The sequence below is a fragment of the Callorhinchus milii genome, unplaced genomic scaffold, assembly GCF_018977255.1.
Source record: "Callorhinchus milii isolate IMCB2004 unplaced genomic scaffold, IMCB_Cmil_1.0 Scaffold2, whole genome shotgun sequence".
NCBI classification, from domain to species: Eukaryota; Metazoa; Chordata; class Chondrichthyes; order Chimaeriformes; family Callorhinchidae; genus Callorhinchus; species Callorhinchus milii.
The window spans coordinates 70,574,660-70,598,268 of NW_024704743.1; the positions used below are offsets into that span (position 1 = coordinate 70,574,660).

Here is a 23,609-nt window from a genome sequence, read left to right on the forward strand (position 1 = left end):
CATCAGGCTGAGATACGCCGATATCTTCCTCTGGGATTCCTCGTGAGCTGCCTCTCCTTGAAGTGATCACCATCAGCCATGATTCTTCGTGCAAGCTTCTCACAAATTTAAGGATTATTATTACCCTCCTCTGAAAGACTATATAGTCAATGTACACTCTTCTGACATAAACGTGGCAAGATCTGCATCCCATCCTTGGGATTGAATGCCTACTCAAGGAAATGACCATTCATTTTATAATAATAATAATAATCCTTGCATTTGATATAGCGCTTTTCACATCTCAAAGCACTTCACAGAATATGCTGTAAAGTGAATTGACTGTATATTTGTGGGCGAAACGTGGCAGCCCATCGCACACAGCAGTGTCCCACAAACAGTCGTGGATTGAAAATGACCAATTTATTATTGTTTTGTTTTTTGGAGAGATTATTATTAGGTGTGTGGAGTAAGGAAACTTACCCAAGGTTTCGCCCTCTGCCTGGAATTAAACCCAGGTGTCCTGCTTGCAAGGCAAGTGCTCTAACCACTGAGCTACAGGACTCCATTTTGCCCATGTTAACAAAACCATATAAGTCGATGCTGGTATTAAAGATCGACTGTACTACTGCACTCCTTTTCAAATTGTACGGTTTATATATGTACAGCCATCTCATTTTGGTAAAGCTGACCGGATTGACTTTCCTAGTTATTTCCTTGTATCACTTCTGCCTTACCAGCTGAGCAGTCCCAGAACAATGGGCTTGAAGCTCTGAGACACCCGTCTCCAATATAATGGAGATGCCTCATGGCAAATGGCTTTTGCATGGCTGGCCCCTCTTCTTTTGCTGCTGCACACACCAGGATCGATCAACATTAACATTCCCATATACAAATTTCCACTCTTTTAACTTCAAATCCCTTTAACTCCTTCAAGATCAGTGCACCGGAATTTCAACCCTTACATATATTGTAAATGAGCTACAATATTATGTTACACATAAGGCAAGTCAATATCAGGTATTGAGCAACTTTGACCATTTCTGTTATTTCATTCAATATGCCTGCTATCCACAGGACATTTCCTTTCCTCTTTGACTATGCCTACGGTCACCTCACTTTTCTTCCAGGCTCGGCATCAAACTATATCGTTGGTAAGTGCTCCGACATGCTATCCCATGTGCAGGACGCTTTATAAATGCAAGTTGTTGTTGCCATTGTTAGACCTGATTATAATAGATACTACCAGATGGTCCCAATATTTTGAAATCTCCCAAGCTTTAAAGTATCAGAAGAATAATTGGACATTTTACTATTTTAGCCACGGAGTAGCTCAGAATTGTAAACTCCTCCATTACTGCAGCATACATTACTGATAGCTTACCTCACATACATCTGTCATTCTTGTCTAAAAAGATCAATACTGAAATGTATTTTCTGCATTTATTCATCTGAGTATTAACAAGCTCACTAGGTAAATAACAATAATAATAATCCTTGCATTTGATATAGTGCTTTTCATGTCTTCTTGACGTCTCAAAGCGCTTCACAGAATAGACTGTAAAGTGAATTGACTGTATATTTTTGTGGGCGAAACGCGGCAGTCAATTGCGCACAGCAGTGTCCCACAAAATGAATGACCAAATTATTATTGCTTTTTTTTTCTTGAGGGATTATTATCAGGAGTGTGGAGTAAGGAAACTTGTCCAAGGTTTCATTCTGCTGGGAATCGAACCCAGGTCTCTCGCTTGCAAGGCGAGTGCTCTAACCACTGAGCTACAGGACTCCACATTGGGAGCTTTCCAAATGGAAATTCACTGACATTTAATATGCAGGGTTATAAAGTTGAATTGAAGAATTATACAGAAACACACTTCATTATTTTCACCCAGATTTTTAAGTAAATCAAAAAAGAGCAATTGCTATAGCAGGATTCACTAGAATGATACCATGAATGATGGGTTATAATTACATGAAAGACTTTTTTTATTTGGAGCGCAGAAGATTCAAAGTTATGAATGGTTTTGTAAGAGTAAATAGAAAAAGATTATTCCCACAGATCATCAAGTCGGTAACAAGATGGCATAAATTGAGGATTATTACAAGAAGAAAAAAGCAAGAGTTTAGAAGATTTTTTTTACACGGAGTGTTGTCAAAAAATGTTTATCAAGTGGCTCTCATTGCTGGAGCAGAGTCTACACAAGTATTTATAAATATATTGGATAAACACTCGAGGAAGATAATATTAAAGAATATTGGGAAAGAGCAAAAGAATGGGGTTCGAGTAGATAGGTCCAGTAGAGGGAACTAGCACAGGAATGATGTGCTAAATGGCATCTTTTTGTTCAATAAGCCTTTCATGATTCTGTATTTTATTGCAGGCATCCTGAAAGAGTTAATCATGTAATCCTGAAAGAGTTAATCGATACAGCTTCACTCTTTCTGTGATATTTTTCCGTTTCGCAAAGCATTTTCTTGAATGCAATTAAAACTGCCTGGATAGTTTCTGGAAAATTGTTTTCAAGCAACTTTGATCTGATGACTGATAATGTATAAATAATATATATTACATTTAGTGGTCTTTGCCACCCTGTTTTTTTAGTACTGTGTACACGTCGCTAATGCATCATGGTTTAACCAGTCATTTAAAAACAACACCTTCTGAAGTCAGTTCCGAGCAGTCTGTGATTTTGGTGGCTGATCTTGTGATAATTTGTTTCCTTTTACGTGTTGTGTGTGTGTGTGTTTGCAATGGAAATGCTGTAAGTGAGTAACTGCAGGTAGGTGGATCTTGTCAAAATCAACCATTTCCCTCTCAAGCAACTCAAAACTTGAATATTACTGAGAAGAGAAATGAAAAGTCATTTGTGTGATGGGAATTTGATAAATAGCCTGTTCACATTGTGGTGGACACACACTGATACTTAATAGAAGAATTCCTCCCACAACCCACTACAAACCAAAGCCTTACGAATGTGAAACTGGAAACAACCACTTCTTAAGACGTCAGAGAATAATTAAATTGCTGCATTAGAAGTGAAGTGAAATTCTGTCTTCTTAGCTAAATTCTATCTCTTTTAATAACTGATAGCAGTGATAAGAAATTAACTGTCTTCCACTTTGCACCCAGTTATGATATTAACCCCTTACAGGTATTAGACTTGGGGAAAGCCCAACTGCCTGCCTCACTCTCAGGCCTGCTTATAGCTCCTGCTAGAAAGCAGTGTGACCAACCCATGAGTCTCACAGCCTCTTATCCTTGTGGCCTTCCTATGCAAATGATTTCAAAACAAGTGCCAATCACTTTAGAATTTGAGGGCACTCTGGACTCACATCCTGCAACAGCTGTCGGAGAGTGGAGACCATCACTCTTCTGGTCTGGCTCCAAGCCCAGGTCTCAAAGGGAAACTTTCCTCTCATTCATAATGCATGGGGATAAATCCCTCCCATTGTTTTGTCATGCTATAATTTTTATATTGACATCAACTTTACTTTGAAATAATTAACTGTGCTGGGCTGAACTCCAGTGACAGTTTATTATCAGATCCTTCTTCCTTTGCTGTTATAATATGGGGAGAAATTTCACCTGGATCTAGATTTATTCAATTTTATGTAGGAGTTTTGTATTTTGTTTTGTGTTTGCGTTTTTGCCCACAAAATATACAATCAATTCACTTTACAGTATATTCTATGAAGCACTTTGCGACGTCTCGAAGATGTAATAAAGCACCATATTGTGGAGTCCTGTAGCTCAGTGGTTACAGTACTCGCCTCACAAGTGAGAGACCTGGGTTCTATTCCCGCAGTGTGAAATGTTGGGCAAGTTTCCTTACTCCACGTGCCTTTATTTACCTAGCATTAAGTAGGAACCTGGTTGTTAGTTGATTGGTGGATCTCTTTTCCGGGAATTATAATCCATTAAGAAAAATAAACAATCCACGACTGTTTGTGGGACACTGCTGTGTGCAATTGGCTGCCACGTTTCGTCCACAAATATACAGTGAATTCACTTACACTTTATAAGGCGCTATACAAAATACAAGGATTATTATTATGTATAGATAAAGGAATTCTGTTTATTAGGATGGTGTGTATTTGGATTTTCAGACGGTGTTTGATAAGGTGCCACATGGATGATTCGTGGAGAAGCTCAGGGCACATGCAATAACAATAATAATAATAATAATTCTTGCACTTGATACAGTGCCTTAACACATAATTGAGATGTCTCAAAGTGCTTCACAGGATATAATGTGAAATGGATTTACTGTGCATTTTGTAGGTGAAACAAGGCAGCCGGTTGCGCACAGCAATATCCCATGAACAACCACAGAGTGAAAGACCAATTTTATTTGGAGGATTGTTAGCCAGCAAGAGAAACTCCCTTCTCTTTTCAAATAGTGCCATGGGATCTTTAACATCCACCTGAACGTGCTGATGGGACCTTGGTTTAACATCTCATCCGAAGGATGGCACCTCCCACAATGTAACCGCCTCCTGACAATGCAACGCACCCCCAGCAATGCGTTGGAGTGTCAGCTTAGACTATGTGATTCCAAGACCCTGATGTGGGGCTTGAAATCACAACCTTCTAACTTAGAAGCGAGAATGCTACCACTGAGCCAGGCTGACACGTACAATATGGGACTTATGTCAGTTTGGATAGAAAGATGGTTGAAGGTTAGGAAGCAGAGAATAGGACTAAAATAATATTGTTCCGGATGGTGGAAAATAATTAGTGGTGTACCACAAGACTGTGCTAGGGGCTCTCCATTTTTCAATAAGTATGATTCGCCCTTGACTTACATATAACAACAACAACAAAATTACATTTATAGAGCGCCTTTCACGTTGGGAGGACGTCCCCAAGGCGCTGATAAGGAGTACAATAACAAAATCTGCAGATAATAACAATCTAGGAGGTATAGTAAGAGTGAGAAGAATGGCAAAAGACTGGAGCAGGACTTAAACAGATCAGATCAATTGGCTGAACAGTGGCAGATAAAGTTAATGAAGCAAAATGTGGTGATTTATTTTAGCAGAAAGGACAGAAAGAGAAGGGAACATATGTTAAATGTTAATATTTTGCTTGGAGCAGAGGAGAAGACACTTGAGAGTGCAGATGCATAAGTGGACAGGGCTGTGAAAAAAAACTAATGGTGTTCTGGGTTTTATCCATGGAGTCAAAGAATACAAAGGTAAAGCTGTGGGATTTTGTAATTAATGTGTTAAATAATATCTCAAATTATATTTGCGATGTTTATATTTTTGAGACTTGTAATCAATCTCATAAGATATGATGGGAGCTGGTTGTGACTAGCTTCGCAGAAGATGCTTTTTTAAGGATGAAAAACAAAAGACTGTTTATAAACAACCAACTGTTTTCATTCCTTATCAGTCATTTTCTCATGAAAAAATGGTCTGCAGACATTTTAACATGGGAGAGAGCTATGTTGCATTGTTTTTTGGAAAGGAACCATCTTGCAAAAGGCAATAGGTGAAAAGTCACCTAACCAACTGTATAAACAGAGATCGATTCGAAAACAGAATCAGAAGAAAGAATTGGGAAGAAAGAATTGGGAAGAAAGAATTGGGAGGAAAGAATTGGGAAGAAAGAATTGGGAAGAAGAAATAAAGGAATTGGAGTCGCGAACCATATTCTAGCTTCTAAAGAAGGAAGATCAAAACTTTGATTTAAACAACAGCCAACATCAAAATAATAACTGGATACTTTTGGGTGATCAAACTGCGAAAAGTACAACAGTACTTGGATACCTTTTGATGGACATTAAAGAGGACAGATTAAAATGGACATTAAATTGGACATTGCTCCTCTATTTCTTCCGCAGCATTTGGTTTGATCAACTTAAATCGTTGCAAGCTGTACGTGGATACTTAAGCATTATTGTGATGTATTCTTTTAATTACTTATAACTATTATTAATCTGAATTAATAAACCTTGATTAATTGTACAACCTTTGTGTCAGTCCTTACTTCACCGCAGGGTCACAAATTTAATTAACCCTTACAAAGCAATAATGCTAAGTTTGTACAAATCATTCATAGATTGCAACTGGAATACTGTGTTTAGTTTTGGGCATCTCACTTCAGGAAAGATGTTAAGTTTTGGAGGTTGCAAAGGAGATGTATTTATAATAATAATAATAATAATATCCCTTGCATTTGATATAGCTCCTTATCATGTCTCCGAGACATCTCATAGCACTTCACAGAATATACTGTAAAGTGAATTGACTGTATATTTTGTGGGCGAAATGTGGCAGTGAATTGCGTACAGCAGTGTCCTACAAACAGTCGTGGATTGAGTGACCAATTTATTATTTTTTAAAAGGAATTATTACCCCCGGAAAAGCGATCTGCCTATCGACTAACAACCGGGTTCCTACTTACTGCTAGGTAAACAGAGGCATGTGGAGTAAGGAAATTTGTCCAAGGTTTTACCCTGCTAGTAATCAAACCTAGGTGTCTCGCTTGAGAGGAGAGTGCTCCAACTACAGGAGCTACAGGAGTTACAAGGATAATACAGGAATCAGGGGCTTTAGTTATAAGCAAAGATTGGAGAAGTTGGGTCTATTTTTAATAGAGCAGAGAAAGTTGAGAGGGGACCTGAGGTAGATTTACAACATTATGAGGGGTTTTGGCAATCTAAGTAGGGAGAAGCTATTTCCACTGGTAGGAGATTTAGTGATTAGAATACATAGATTTAAAATAGCCATAAGAACAACAACAACAATAAAATTACATTTGTATAGTGCCTTTCATGTCTGGAGGATATTCCAAGGTGCTGGAAGAGTGAAAGTTGATCTTTGAAGACATTTCTTCACTCAGAGAGTTGTTGAAATGTGGAATGCCTTGCCAAGTAAGATGGTAGAGGCAGAGTCCATTGTGGTTTTCAAGAGGGAAGTAGACGGGTATACAAAAGTTAGAGGTTTTAAGGGGTATGGGGATAGAGTAGTGCCGTGGGATTGAAAATGCAGCTTGCTCTGTAGTACGCACCAAGCACTGCATTTTTGGGTCAGCCTTTATGAGTTCAAAAGCCCAATATAGGGCTTGAACCCACAACCTTCCAACTCAAGATTCCTACCAGCTGAGCTAGTCTGGCACATTATTAAATTAAAAGGCAGGTGGCCAGAATTTTTAAATAAATTCATAAAAAAAGATGGATTATCGCATTTATTTGAATAAATTATTGCTATTTCACCCAGAATTTGTCCATGTCTTTTTATAACAGAGACAAAGAAAAATCAGGTGAGTATAAGCACAAAGAAAACCCAGTTCTGCAACTCCACCCCCCAGGGACCTGATGATGGTGGTACCTGGAAATCATAAGTGCTATATAATATTCTGCAGATACTAAAATGCCTACACATCCATTCCCAAACGCATTTTGTAATGTTGAATCTTTGCCCTCAATACTCCTGTTTGTTCTCCACTGAAGTGTTCGGTGCTATACGCCTGTTCCTACCAGCCGTATTCATAGGTTACTGGAGTGTGAGGGAAATGTTGGCAAAATGCATGGAACCTCACATGAGCTGTGAAACACCACAGGTGAAACCCCAGGTGAAATTAAGGGGGCAGACCTGGATTGAACTCCAGTAACATTTTGGAATTTAGCATCAAAAACGCTACAGGATTTGGCTTGCGTTTTTACAAAATACTTATATGATTTCCTTGATAGAGAAGAGCACAGAATTTCTAGCTAGGGTTTGGTTTTTGTTCATGACAAGTTTGTTCATTTGAGCAACTGAGCTTTGCAGCCCTCGAAAATATTAAGTGCCCAGTTTGTGCTGAGCTTGCTGATCTCAACCAGGGAGGCACTAAAGGTATTAGAATTGACCTCAGCGTTGTTCAGAGGGTTTGAAACGTTCTATTACCCCCTGTTTTTTTATTAAATACATTTTTATTTTCTGTTGCAGATGAGTCGAATGTAACAATGTTTGACACCAGTAATTTCCTCATCACTCCATCCATGTTATGGAAAATGTCGCACCAAACATGGCGACGGATTGTTATCTGCCATGAAAATGATGGCGCTCACTCACACCAATCCTCTGGTTAAATGCTTAATTACAATCGTCATCATTCTTCCACATGTTTCATTTGTTGGTCAGTGTAGTGTAGAAAAAAACATGGGAGTAACAGGACTTTGTGAACACCCTGCAGGTTAGGAAGATATCCAGAAGGGCTTGCTCTCTTTGCTGGTGGTGCATGTGTGGATTTGGGGTGAGGTATTGCAGGGCACCCATGCGACCTGCGCTGTGGATGAAGAGTCAAAGATTTTTAGTGAAGTGGGGCAGTGGGGGAGGTACAATTAGTGAAAGAAATTGGAAAATAAAATGTAAATGAAAAAAGTTATTAATTTGTGCTTAATTTTCAATGGTGATTATTATATACTCAGAGGGCACTTTAGCATACAGTAATATATTACATGAGCCTCCACTCTTCAGAATATCATGGCTGTCCCATTCTTCACTACTACCTCAGAGTAGAGATATTAGATTTTAGGGGTTGTTTGGGCTCCAAATTCTAGTTCTTACACAAGTGAGTGATGGTGCAAGTAGGAATATTGAACCCTGTGACTCTGAAGAGCATTAAGATGTGTTTGAGCTGGTGAGTGCATTGGCGGGTATTGCTGTTTCTGCACAAAAGCTGTTCCCACGCTTCATCAGCATGGCACGAGTACCATAAAGTGCCTGAGTACAGCAGATTAATGCTTGTGGTTACAGGAAAAGTAGTTCCAGTCATGGTATCACACCATGTGGGAAATGTCATATATCACCATGACAAATTTATTTCAATACCCTAGATGAGTACTTTTTGACAGAGTTGTGTAAGGAGCACTTCTTTCCTGTGAACGAGTCTCTTATGCCTCTTATGACTATCAATCAATCCCACATTTATCCATGTTACATGGAGGACTGGAATGTGCCCTAGTGCTGCTAATGTGGGACTACTTTAGCCGGCAATGCGGTGTTTCTTTCAATCCAGAACCGAATACTCTGATTGGCTGATAACTCTGATTTATTATGGAGATGAATAGAAACAGAGTAATTGTTCAGCAGACTGCGCCTATTCAAATTGTTCCCCAGCCCTTTTAAAGCTCCAGCAGTAGAAAGACTACATTCCTTGTATACTTCCAAAAGCATTGAGATCCCATTCAGTTTAGGTCACAATGACCTGAGTAGAATGGGATCCTCCCCTGGGTTTGTGCTAAATGTGCACAAAGCCACTTTACATGCTAGGAAATATCACCTGAAAAATTACTTGCTTATTTTCAAGTTTATAGAGCGATTTGAGAAAATTGTTTCAGCGTTACTGTTCCCTATAGAGGGACTGTATAGCCAGTATTGGGCCCTCCTTGGGCTTCCTTCTCCCTCACTGCTTCCGCTCATCACCACAGACCCAGACCACACTGCTGTGAAGACCTTCAGAACACCACACAGAAAAGCACTCAGATAAACAACAACAAATTGCAATTATATAGCATCTTCTAGGTCGGGAGGAAGTCCCAAGGCAAGCGAGGGAGCGAGGTGAAGGGAATGTGGAATGCTGAGCAGAGGGAGCGGACAGCTTGATGAGGAGTTAGCAGGTCAATGAGGTGGGAGGGGGCAAGGCCAAGGAGGGCCTTGAAGGTGAGGAAGAGAATTTTGAACTCTATTCTATGAGGGATGGGGAGCCAGTGGAGCCGGGCGAGTGTGGGGGTGATGGGGTCACGGAGCCTGGTGGGGGAAGAGGACATGAGCTGCAGAGTTCTGTATGATCTGCAGCTTGTGGAGGGAAGAATTGGGGAGGCTGATAAGCAGGGTATTGGCATAGTTGTAATGAAGGCATGTATGAGGGCTTCAGCGGCCTGAGGGGTGAGGCAGTGGCGGAGTCGGGCAATGTTTCGGAGGTGAGGGAAGGCATAACGGGTCATAGGGGGAGAAAGGACAGTTGAGGGTTGAACAAGACGCCTAGGTTCCTGACTGGCTTGGTGAAGTGGAATGTGCATCCGTGGATGCTGATGCTGCCAGTGCGTGAGGTGCGGAGGCGCTGGCGCAAGCCAATCAGGAGGGCTTCAAACTTGCTAACATTCAACTGTAGAAAGTTGGCTCTCATCCAGGAGTTGATGTCTGACAAACAGTTCTGTCAGGACATCAGTTGTCCTGGAGTCGAGGGTGGAGGCAGAGAGATAGAGTTGGGTGTTATCAGAGTACTTGTGGAAGTTGAGCCCATGTCTGGGGATGATGTCACCAAGAAGGAGCATGTAGAGGTTGAAGAGGAGGGGACCGAGGACAGAGGCCTGAGGAACACTGCACAAGAAGGAAGAGAAGCCATTTGTGGAGACAAAGTGGAGACAGTGTGAGAGGTAGGATCTGAACCATTCAAGGACAGAACCTTGAAAATTAAGGTGAGAGGAGAGGCAGTGAAGGAGGATAGAGTGGTCCACAGGGTCGAAGGCAGCAGAGAGGTCGAGGAGGACGAGAAGTCAGAGGGAGACCTGGTCACAGATGGACAGAATGTCATTGTTATCTTGACCAGGGCTGTTTCAATGCTGAGGGATGGGTCCAGGGAAGGTTTTTTTTAGGATAGGGGTGATGACAGCTATTTTTAGAGGAGGTGGGAACTGTCAGTTGACAGGGAGAGGTTGGCGAGGTCTGAGAGTAAAGGGGCGAAGAGGTGAAGCCGGGAGGTAAGGAGAGAGGCAGGGATAGGGTCGAGGGAGCAGGTGGTGGGCTGCTAAATGGACTGGGAATGGAGTCAAGAGGAAGCCTGAGTTCATTTTAGTCACTTTAAGTAATATAAAACAAGGGCTAAACAAAATAATGATGGTTAATAACTACTAGAAGTATGAAGTTGTAAACTTGTTGCTAAAGTGGTTTCTTAAAGTGGTGATGTAGTACTGGTTAAGGTAACCCACCAGATACAATTCTCCAACTGTTTTAGTCGGATACAGCTTGATCCAAATGAACTATAAAGTGTGACACTCAGTTAAGTGAGGGCTGTCTCCCTTCTTAAATGTGAGCAGATCACTGATGCTGATAACCAGAGCCTCAAAACAGGTCTTTAATACAGTTGTTGTACTATAACATTCAATATTGCTGAGTGGGCTTCTCAAAGGTGCAATGAAATTGAAATGTTCAATTTGCAAGGATACAGGAAGTGCTATATCAATCCTACAGAGGTCTTTGATTTGAAGATTCAGACTTTCTAACTTTATAAACTGTTCTTTCACTACTCTTTAACACACACTCACATCTGTAACATCAAACAACCTTTAGTACCAGTGCCTACTTAGTGTTTACTAAACCAGTACAGAACCTTGGTATCAATTTCCTTTAAACCACATATCCATGCCTTGACCCATTCCGCTTTTCCCCACCTTCATATTTCCTGCCTGCACCACTACCTCTCCCCTCGGGTAGCCAAAATCCTTATCCATGCTTTTATCACCCCCAGACTGGAGCATGTCAACTCTCTATTCACCTGTTTTCCCAACTCTTCCCTCTACAAGCTACAATCTATTCAAAATACTGCAGCTCATGTCCCCTCCTTCACCAGGTTCCGTAAGCCTGTAATTCCCACTCCCCGACCCGATTATATTGGCTCCCCATCCCCTATCTTGATCAAGTTCAAGATTCTTATTCTCGCTTTTAAAGTTCTCTATGGTTTTGCCCCACCTGATCTTTATGACCTTCTAAACTTTACCAACTGATCCTTTCCCTCTGCTCTGCAGCACTAGCCTGCTTCACATCCCCCCGCCCTGCCTGTCCCACAAATCAGTCCTTGTATTTATAGCCTTTTTACGCCCACCTCTGAAACTCCATTCCTGAATCCTTCACCTTGCCCCTTCCAAAATCTCCTTCAAGATCCATGTCAAGACCTTCCTCTTTCCTTTGGTCATCCTTTGGTTTCCTGGAGTCCTGTAGCTCAGTGGTTAGAGCACTCGCTTTGCAAGCGAGAGACCTGAGTTCAATTCCAGGCAGAGGGCGTAACCTTGGGCAAGTTTCCTTACTCCACACACCTAATAATAAACCCTCCAAAAAAAAACAATAATAAATTGGTCATTTTCAATCTATGACTGTTTGTGGGACATTACTGTGCGCAATTGGCTGCCGCGTTCGCCCACAAATATACAGTCAATTCACTTTACAGTGTGTTCTGTGAAGCACTTTGGGACGTCCTCCCGACGTGAAAAGCGCTATATCAAATGCAAGGATTATTATTATTATTATTATTATTATCTTTCCACCCCCCTCTCCCCCTTTGTCCCTTGTATCCAACCCCCAGTTTGGGTGCAAACCTTTGATTGTCCAGCACCTTGGGATGTCCTCCTGGCATGAAAGGCGCTATATAAATGCAATATATTGTTGTTATAATGAAGGATACTGAGCAGGGGAATAGAGATCTGAAGGAGTTGACCAAAGATATAGTCAAACAGATATTTTTGAAGGCAGAGAGAGACAGACAGAGGTAACAAGATAAAGTGACTTTGTAAAGACAGTTTAAACCTCCATAGATCTATATTCTATGATTAAACTTATACACCCTAATATTGTGTTTGAATTGCCAATTGCTCCAGTACAATATGATGAGATGTTTAAATCTGAATAACTAGACCATTCAATTATTTTTCCTTAAGGACCTTACATAGTGATATATCCTTCAGTGTACATCAAATTGGCCATTTTTATCTCTAACTGTGCATTACATTACATTTCTTGTTATTAAATGCCACTTGACATTCATTTGCACAGTTGCTGGCGATGGATCTCTGATTGATATCCCTGTCCTCGAAACATCCTGTTCTTCCATACTGTGTGTCGTCATCCACAAAATACAGACATTCCACTTATCATACTTTCTTCAAGATCATTAATAAAAATTATGAACAGGAGTCCCAGGACCAACTCCTGGGGGATTCCACTGGTCACAAATATCCATTTGGAACTATTACCATTGACAACTGCCTTTTTTTCTATTACACAGACAATTAATCATATAATTTATAAATTCATCTTGAAATCTATGAGATTTCACTTCAGCTATTAGTCTGCTTTAGAAAAGTATCTAATTTCCACCACCTTATGCTTACTAACATGCAGATAGCTAGGCTCGACCTGCCTTTGCCTAACAGTGTAACAGAGATCGTTAATTGGCACAACAAATCTACAGCACGGTATACTGTAAACCAGAGTTTAGACCTTTTCTTTTCTAATTCAATGTTTGATGTCTTGATTTTCTATTTAAAGATGCTTTGTGGAAAAAAAAAGGATGTGATAAATGTTATTTTTGTCTCAGGAGGAAGATAACCCAGAAGACCTGTGCATTTCTTCACAATCACGTGATGCACTTCCTCTGCTCAGCGAGTCACTGACACAATGGCGTAAATTGAGGATTATTACAATAAGTGTTAGAAGATTGTTTTGAACAAAGTGTTGTGTTAGAATATGGAATGGGTTACCATACTACTTTCAAATCTAGTCCATGATTGCATTTTAAAAGGGAATTGAGGCAATATTTGTGGGAACATAATAGCTAAATTAAAGGATATGAAGAATGAGCAAGGTAATAGGGTTAGAATAGATACCAAGAGTGGGATAAGGGGAGTTTCCAATAGAATGTACATGATGGACCATATAGCCTCCTTATGTGCTTTAAAACTTGTATGATTCATTCCATGATTTTAATTTATGTCACTTACCTGTATTTGTAAATAAATGAGAAGGTTTCTCAAATGTTACGTATGTATGATACCTACACATGGACATTTCCCTGTGTCTGAAAGGCAATGTGTACTCTCTCCCAGAGGATGCCACATGCTTACTCCATTCTGGAAATTATTAGGTACAAGTTGGCAAGAGCCAAAGCTTGTGAAGCCCATGTTGTGAGCTGGAGGACTCTTGGTGTTTAACCAGCTAAAATTGTGCAACTTATCAGATTACAGAGACCCCCACAGTGTCTATTGTGCCATTCTGTTGTGGAGCATGTCACCCTTTTGATCAATCCAGTCAATCTGATCAGTTAATAACTAAGAGCTGCCTGTGAGTGTGGCAGCTTAGCCAGATCTGCAATAATGGTTGGACCAGACATCACCTGCCCCACTGTTGCACTCGTTGACATATATAGCATTGAATTGCTTGCTCACAGGACGTAAGGCTGATTTTTTTTTATTAAGTCAATCATGAAAAACAGCAGCAAGCAAGTCCAATAGCACCACCACGGTTTTGTCACAACAGTTGTCACATTTGTTACTGGACTTTAGTTATAAACAGACCTTCCTGACCACAGTTATCCGCAAAGTAACCAGATTCATGTGTAAAGAATACTCGCTTGGGTGTATTCTTCATCAATGCCTGAGGGAACATATTGAGGTTAGAAGATGACCTCATTGAATGGTGGGCAGGCTTGAGTGGCCGAATGGCCTACTCCTGCTCCTAATTCCTATGTTCCTATACCCAAGAGGAGGAGAAAATGTAGAATTAAATGCCTTCAGGAGGGAAGTGGTGGGGGAAGGGGGGGATTCACAAAGCAAAATTCACAGACAATGAATAAGTATCAGTATTCATTTTTATTAGTTGGGATAAAAGTTTTCATGAACTTTTAAATTACAGTAAATTGTATTAGGAGCAATTCTAATCACAACTATTATGGATGAGGTTACAAAGCTTTGCTTGCAGGGGATCTTTGAGCCTATAGATATGGATAACTAATAATAGCTAGAATGGGTTCAGGTTCTCCTTAAATAATGTTCCCAACGGGATCATTATTTGAAAGATATAAACATCTATCCATACAAGGTCGGATCTGAAAAAAAACATGTATTTGCTTATCAGTGACTTTATCTAGTTAACTGTCAAACATTGCTGAATTTAGATGTAAGATAAAGTCCTTTAAATAGTATGGAATACTATCAAATGTTCAGAAAGCTCATGCAAGGATTATGACTTTCAGTCATGATTATCCCATTTTGTCTACTCTAAGCAATGCAGAAATTTCCATGGACATATGCAGTGCTGTGTGCAGGCTCATTTCATTTGAAGTACCCACAAGGGAAGTATATTTAGCTGTTCCCATGGAGAAGTTTGTTACAGTAATAAGTAGCGTAGGTAGTGATAAAGGCAATTAAAGGTAGTTTTTTTGTTCATCTGAAGGTTCTGCTGAATAAAAATTGACAATGAGCCTCCCAAAGTAATCTACATTTAAGTGTCTGCTTGTTTACCAAACCAGTTTGTTTAATTTTAATGATTTAAGACTTCTTTCTTTCATTTAAAAGCTTTCTGCCCATTAATGAAGCTTTAAAATATGTGAAATGTTTGAAAGTAACTGCAATAAATGTGATACAGCATAGACAAAACTGCCGCTAGCATTCAGCTTTGATAGTTATTTAATGGATGGTTGGGAGTGTGTTGCAGGGCTCTGCCACCAATACAGGAATCTGATGATGTCATAAATCCCTGCATTGACGTTTAAGTGGTATACATAAATCTTCAGAATATATTGTAGTCCTGTCAACCTCCAGCCAACTTTTATTTTGTGTGACAGATCGCACCTTGACAAAAATCTACTCTGACTCTACAATCATAGGAAAGCATAGAATGACAAAAGACCATTTGCTTCATCTAGCTTACGCTTTACACAATCTAGAGCATACAAAACCTACCTTCGCATTGGGATGGTACAGGAAAGGGAAGGTAGGGAAACTCAGTGCAGACATTCTCTGATCCCAGAGCCCCCAAGCAAAACATCAACCAAAGCACTTTTCCTCCTTATTCAAGCCTGCCTGCTACTCTCAAGAGACCACATGACTGAAAGAGTCACCAATGCATACCAACTGTATATTATAAGTATAATTAATATCTCACAACTGGTTTGGGGCAGTATCTGCATAAGTCCGATTCTTATACTCGACATGGTTAAAACTCCAAGTCCACATTTGAATCGCAAATTTTAATTTCAGAAAGCTGGCAACAATTTTTTAATTTGCAAAATAATTATATTTTGGACATTGAGAAAGGGTATATCACATTATAATCTCATTCGTCATCTTGCTTTGAATTGTTTTCTTTTGTAGTTCCCTCAAGTAAACAAACCCCATTTGTTTGGATGCAGTTCAAATTAACATTTCACTAAAATTAAACTGCTGGAATAATTTAGAGGGGTCATGGTAGAAATATATGCTGAGAATAAATTCTACTCTTGGAAAAATACCAGAAAGTATTTTTATAATCTGAAGGGAGCTATTTGAGGATGTGCAAGGATTTTGCACAGGATAAGCACAAATGTTTTGGTCAGGGAAGTTGACATGTATTGAACAGATCTGGTATGCATTCAACAATACTGAGAAGACTTTATGGATCTAAATTCAATATTTCAGGCATGTTGACAACAATCTTTGGAAATTAATGTTCCAAATGCAGTCATACTTGAAATGTTATGAGCACAGAATACTCCATAGGCACATTTTAAGGCGTTTTTCAACAAAACAAGGAGTATATTATTATTTTACTCCTCATAATGCTCCCCTTGACTCAGGCCTCTTTTCACGAGGCTTAGAATGGTTAGCAATATGCATCTTTTAACAATTTGCTGCAAAATTTAGTTGGCAGATGTGTGGCACTCACTAAATGTGCTTTTGCTAAAAATATACTAGGCAGATTTGTTGCTGAATGCTGATATTAACATCCATTTAGAGGTGTTCCTCATAAATTACTTTCTTCGTGCCCTTCATCAAACATTCTGATCTGCAAATTGCTACTTAGCCAGGAATCCAATTAAAGGAGGATCCAGTTCTGCATTAACATTGATTACATTTGGATACCAGGATGGCATCATACTTTAAGCTGAAAAGACAAGGAAATCAGAGATGCCATTGAAACTTCCAAGATAGGGTGGTCTATCTCTTACTTTTTCTTACCTGGACCAGTCACAGATTCACATAAGTTAGCTAATTAAAAGGATTACAAGGTTTTTCCACACATGCATATCATCTTTCTAATCCCTACACTATTTCTGGTCAACTCAGCTTTCCTTAAAATGAAATGGGAATTTGGTTACTTTATTTGACCACAGTGACTTGCAGTCCAGTTACCCAGGTGAACCTTATTGTGATCTATCATAGGCAGGTAGAATCATAGTAATAATAATCCTTACATTCAGTATAGCACCTTTCACTTCAGCAGGATGTCTCAAAGCGCTTCACAGGAATATAATGTAAAGTGAAGTGATTATGTTTTTTTTGTGGGTAAATACAACAAATGTTGTATGTAGCAATGCCATACAAACAGCTATAAGTGAATGATCAGTTTTAATTAGGTGGTGTTAGTGAGGACACCAGGNAAAAATCCCTTCTTTTTTAAAATAGAACCCATGGGATCTTTAACATCCACCTGAATAGTCAGACGGGAAGTTGCTTTAACATCTCATTCAAAGGACAGCAGCTCCAAAAATGCACCCCTTCCCTCCCAGTAGTACTTTGGAGTGTCAGTCTTGACTGAATGATTTCCAACTCCTGACTGGGGCTGGAACCCACAACCTTCTGACTCAGAGGCGGGAGTTCTACCAACTGCGCCAGGATGAATCATAGAATTTGTCATTACAGAAGACCATTTGTGTCTGTGTGAGGCCTTATAAAAAGCATCTGTTTAGTTCTAACTGTTTAACCTTTCCCTTATTCGCTTTTACATTTTCCTTTTCAAATATTTGTCTTTTTAAATTCTGTTCCAGTGTTTGGTTTTGCCCTGTCACGCAGCTGAAACCCTCGTCCATACATTCATCACCTCCCGCCTCAACTACTCAAATATTCTCCTCACTGATCTCCTCAGCTCCACTATCCATAAAATCCAATTAATCCAAAACTCTGTCGCTCACATACTCACTCCATTAAACTCCATACCCCCATCAAACCAGTTCTTGCCAGCCTCCTGTTAAAGGCTTTGAGGCTTCCTCCTGAAGAGAAAAGTGCTATGGGAAATGTAAGGATCATTATTATTATTATTATTATAAGATTTGTAGAATTACAAAACACGGAAATAGACCATTTGGCCCATTGCTGTTGTTATACACCACATGTGTTATTCTTTCCCGTGGTCTTGCTTTATACACATAGTCTCCATCATGCTTCCCTTCACACATTTATCTAATTTCCTTTTAAAATAGTTTATGGATTCATGAATCTAATGTTCTTTAAAGGTATTACATATAACACTTTATTAATCTTTCCCATTGAAAAAGTAATGCAAAAAAATTGCGTTGATGAGAAGAGAGCATTATGAGAGTTATGTGAACGATTAATAATTAATTTTTTTTGCCACACACAGACATCTTATTATTTCATTCTACATGAATGGAAGAACACCATAACATATTCTGCTAATTACAAGGTATTTTTTAAGTAAAGTCTGGAATTATTTATGCTGTGCAGGTTTCAGGATAGTTGCCTCAAGTTACGTAGATTGATAGAGCTTCAAAATAGCCCCTTCGGCCCGCCCAACAAAGCCTTATTGATGCTTATAGTCCACATGAGCCCCACACCCCTCCTATTCCCCTCACCTATATCACTCTATTCCTTTCTCCTTCATGTATGCATCAGGTTTTCTCTTAAATACATTGATGCTATTCACAAACACTGGACAGCAGTTGAATAATTATTTGCACTAAATGTACTTATTCATTTGTAGCAAAATTCCACAAAGACCCCTTAACAAAAATGATACAGTCAACATTTACTATCTACTTTAATTCAGCATTTTTTTCTGCTAAGTTTGAGATACAACTCCATGTAACTGGTAATTACTCCTTGCAGTTGTTAAATATGTTAAATCAGTTAAATACATTTTTTGAAGCATATGGTTTCAGATCATAGCTCCTATAATGTTGTCTTAAAATGTGACCTTTGCCAGAAATGTGGAAAATTCTTAAATTTAATTTTAATTTGGAAGCCTTTTTTTATAGTTTGTTCACAAGCTGCTTCCACATTAAGACTGAATTTAACAAGTTTCCATTATTATGTGTGTTCCTAATACCTTGAGACAAAATGGGTTCACAAGCTAAGCCTAGGAGTGATTTCAGGCTGTTCAATGACTTTCTAGTCAGAAAGTGTTTATTGGGAAAGTTTACAATTGGGCTTGGCTGTGAATCTCCCAATGGCATGACTAGTCTGTCAGCATCAGCTCATACATGAAGAATGGCCACTTGGACAAGGTACCAGAGAGCTGTTGGAATACACATAAATTATATGGCCTTCAAGGAGAAATTGTTTGCAATATAATCAGAATAATTTATTTCCTGGTAATCAGATGCTGCAAAAAAAGGCTTCATAGCACTCCAGTATCTATCAAGCAATGCTAGATCAAGTCATACATCTCTTTAGTTTTGATTATACTTTTGCCTATGTCATCCTGCATCTACTGAATTCAGTGCACCTGACATATGGCAAGAACACATCAACATTGTCTTTTACAATAGATATCATCTTACATCATAAAAAATAATAAATGGATTACATATATTACATAGAGTTACATAGAATGTTACAACATGAAAACAGGCCATTCAGCCCAACTAGTCCGTTGGTAACAATCTCACCTCTGGGTCTGGAGGCTGTGGGATCAAGTCCTTTGTCAGAGACATGAGCTCATGGTCAATGCTAAGATTCCAGTGCAGTGTTGGATAAGTATGGCATTGATAGAGGTGCTGCCCTTCAGATGGGTTCCTCACCCTGTTCAGGTGGTTCTTAAAGAATCCTAGGCTCTATTTGACTGCCACCACCAACAACAACTTGCATTTAAATAGCACCATTCATGCAGGATAGTGACTCAGAGCACTCAGACCGTACACTTTCGCACAAAGCCCTCTACGGTCTTGCTCCCCCCTACCTCCGTGACCTCCTAACCACCCTACCATTCTATTCGCTCCCTCCGCTCAGCAGGCTCAGGTCTGCTTCACGTCTCCCGCCTTGCTCACCCCACTATTGGCGGGCGGGCCTTCTGCCACTCTGCCCCCACCCTCTGGAACTTCATCCCACAGTCCCTCCGTCCCTTGTCATTTTCAAGACCCTTCTCAAGACTACTCCTCTTCAACCGTGCTTTCAATCTCCCTGCTTCCCCCCCTGCCCTACACCCTCCTCCACCCCTACCCTCAGCTTGGGTCCGTAACTTGGTCTGTCCAGCGCCTTGGGACGTTATACATTATTATTGTATTTTGCACATTGCTTGTTAGCCCAAGCGACAAATTATATCTGAGAGTTAAGGAATTCCTATTATTTGATTCAACGTTTACCACTGTTATCAAAATATCTGTTTAAAGTAACATAAAATTTGGCTTTGCAGTCCCGCTGCTGTTGTAGTAGATGCCACTAAGCTGATTTCTCTTTTGGTAATCTTACAAACATAATAAGCAGAACTCAACAAAACCTGGGTACATTCTTGCTAAAAGGACAATGAAGTCTGGTAGTCTCATAATATGCTATATAATAATAAAGTGGAGAAGGAAACAGATGGAACAGATACTTCTCTTCAGGAATCTGTTGGCCTCTGCAGCATCTGCCACCAAAGTGCTCAATGATTTATTTGCAAAATAATACTTAAAATTGTACTCATTCCTCAGAGACATTCACGGCAGTGAATATTTAACACAAGCAAGTTCAAACAAAGTACCAAAATTCAAGAGGCATAAGGAAGAATCTTCTAACCATGGCTGTAAGTTACTCCTATTCAAATACAATCCCAGCACTTCAAGACAGTGGAGATCACTAGTGCCATTCATACCAGCTAGAAATAGAGACATTCTGCTTATGTGCTTAGAATGGGAAGTCCCATTATAAACCCTTAATGAAACATTCCTATTTTTAGCAATAGGTGTAGGATAGATGCTATTTATCCACATTAATCCTCTCTCTTACAATAAAGAAGCTTTCAAAACCCAAGCTTTATGTTATCTACCCACCACTCTTTAATTTGTCTCATCCTCTCTTCAGTGTAGGTGGTGCCCTACATTTGATCCTTTAACTTGGTTTTGAATATAAAAAACGAGTGGTGTATGCGAATATAACATTATTATCAGCTAAAGAGAAGCTGGGAAGGGATCTTAACTGAGCTCCACTGTGTAATAGTGCACTCTACTGTGTATATTCTCATTATATATTTATAGTTTTAACAAATTGCAATGTTTGATGTGGGATGCTGAGTACAAAATGCAACTCTCAATTCTCAGCACTGTCGTGTATGCACACACACAAGAGACCTGAAATTCTACCTAGTTTTGGCCAATAAAATGATTTTGGCTTGTTGGATCCTGCTGGATTGTGGACAAAATTCTTAAATGTCATCTTAAATTGGAAGCTTTTGTTTAAGAACTGGGGAAAACAGATTTCTAAATTAATTATAAACAAAACGCAAAATACTGCAGATCCTGGAAATCCGAAACAAAAATATTTTTGACGAAGGGTTGTGGACCCGAAACATGTAAACTTGTCTTGTGATCATCCACTTTCCTTTCTCCATAGATGCTGCCTGACCTGCTGAGTGTTCCCAGCGACTACTGTTTTTGTTCTAAATTTATATTACATTTAAGAGATTCCCACAATTCTGTACGATTTTACATTTCAACAAAATGGTTTTACAGACCAAGTCTGAATAGAATTTTGGGCCTTATGTTAGATGCAAGATGCAGTATGAATTAAATCTACTTACTGATCAAAGTATAGCCTGAGGAAACTCAGAATCATGATGATAAATAGGAAGGGCTGTGTGATGTTGTCACAGGTTTCTGAAGGAATATAGAGATCCACCTGGTGAACAGGCAGATTTACTCAAAATGTTGTCAATCGAGTAAGTAAGATTGACAGGGTTCAATGCATCATGGACCATGTTAAAAGTCAGGTATGAATAAATGCCTAGCTTCCTGGTCATGAGGTCACAGCTGATGTCAGCCTGGCTCAATTGGTAATCCTCTTGCCTCTCAATCAGAAGATTTGGAGTTCAAATTTCACATCAGGTCTGAACTCACAGTCCAGGCTGACACTAGACTAGACTATACACTATGGGTGTATTGCATTGTCACGGGAATCATCCTTCAGATGAGCTGTTGAATTCAGATCCCATTAACCTGTTCAGGTGCCCGTTAGAGATCCCATGGTACTACTCAAATAGAGAAAGAAGTTTGTCCTGGTGTCCCAGCCACTAATCCCCCAAATATAATTGATCATTCATTTCATTGGTGTTTGTGGGACATTGGTGTTTGCGGGCAAAGGGTCTGCAAATGCAGTCACTCCAATTGACAGTAAAATCCTATGAAGCACTTTGAGATATCCTTGCGATTTTGAAGGAGCTTTATCAAATGCAATAATTATTATTACTATCATCATTGTTATAAATATAATGTTGTCACTTCCTGCACATGTAAACTTGTCTTGTGATCATCCAAATATGTCTGAACTTCACCTCGTCATCTTCCATATTCTTTTCTTTTTGCAGATGCATATCTAGTTGTCTCTAAAATCTCTTCATATAATTTTCTTCAATTATTTCCCTAGTAACTTTTCCTTGGGGCTTATGCTTTTGGGTCAGCAAATTTACCAATCTGTGTGTGTATAATGGGATCAAAATCATTTTGAATCCAGATACAGTATATTGTTCTTCATTATGAACTCTGCCTCCAATTTTTATATTGCCTACTAACCCTCCAAGTCATTTATATATTATCTCTTCCCTTAATTATTTTCCAAAATATAATCATATTGCTCCTTAAAATATTATTTTTTCATGATGGTAAATATCACATTTCTTCATAGCTTAATAGTCTAGAAATTAGAATCATTTACAGAACTTGTTCTCTTCATCCTTTCAATTGCCTCTATGTTTATTTGTTGATGACTGTGACCAGAACTGGACACCATCTGCTGTAGTCTCAGTGAAAGTACCTGTAATGCAATGCTGGATTTATAGTCTCTGAATACATATCGTGACATTTTGTTTGTATTAAAACCACACTGTGATGATACCATATTGAATTATATACCTTCTATTTGCTAATTTTAATACAACATATATATTGCCTTACATCTGTTAACATTCAATGTGGTTTGTGATTCATCTGAGTATGAATCTTTCATTTCTTTGGATCCATAATTCCCATTTCCCCATTCAACATTACTTTGATTATAGTTTTCCTCTCCATTTGCTTTCTTTCTTCATTTTCTATTTTCCTTTTTTTCTGCTTTTATTCATCCAATTTCCCTTGTTATCAATTCATTTGATTTCTTTCTGCTTATGGGCTGCTCTGAGTATGAGCAAAGAATAGTTTTCACTTTCTATTTTCCTCTTATTACTGCCTCAATATTAAAGGAGTCAATTGTTTAATTATATTGAAACATCTTGAGGGCTCAGTTATTGTATTTATGATATATTAACGACACCATTAGATTTTTCAGATACTTAAGCAAGGTACTCTAGAAGTCTTTCGACTTTTAGTTAAGTGCGCATTTTCTCCATTCACTTTGTGAAACATCTACTTAATGTGATCTTTTTTGCATTATAGAAAATCCCGCTATAAGCACTCTCTGCCTTGTCACTTTTTCCTTCAAAATGTGACTGATGGGATTCTGCGATAGATTAATCAAGTGAAGACT

At 39.1% G+C, this 23,609-nt stretch overlaps 1 non-coding gene across 1 annotated transcript; it reads right to left on the minus strand.

Moving 5' to 3' along the window:
* Nucleotides 1–1,693: 1,693 nt before the first annotated feature.
* trnaa-ugc lies at nucleotides 1,694–1,765 on the minus strand. The gene has a single exon. It is a non-coding gene; the product is annotated as a tRNA-Ala (tRNA).
* Nucleotides 1,766–23,609: the final 21,844 nt, after the last annotated feature.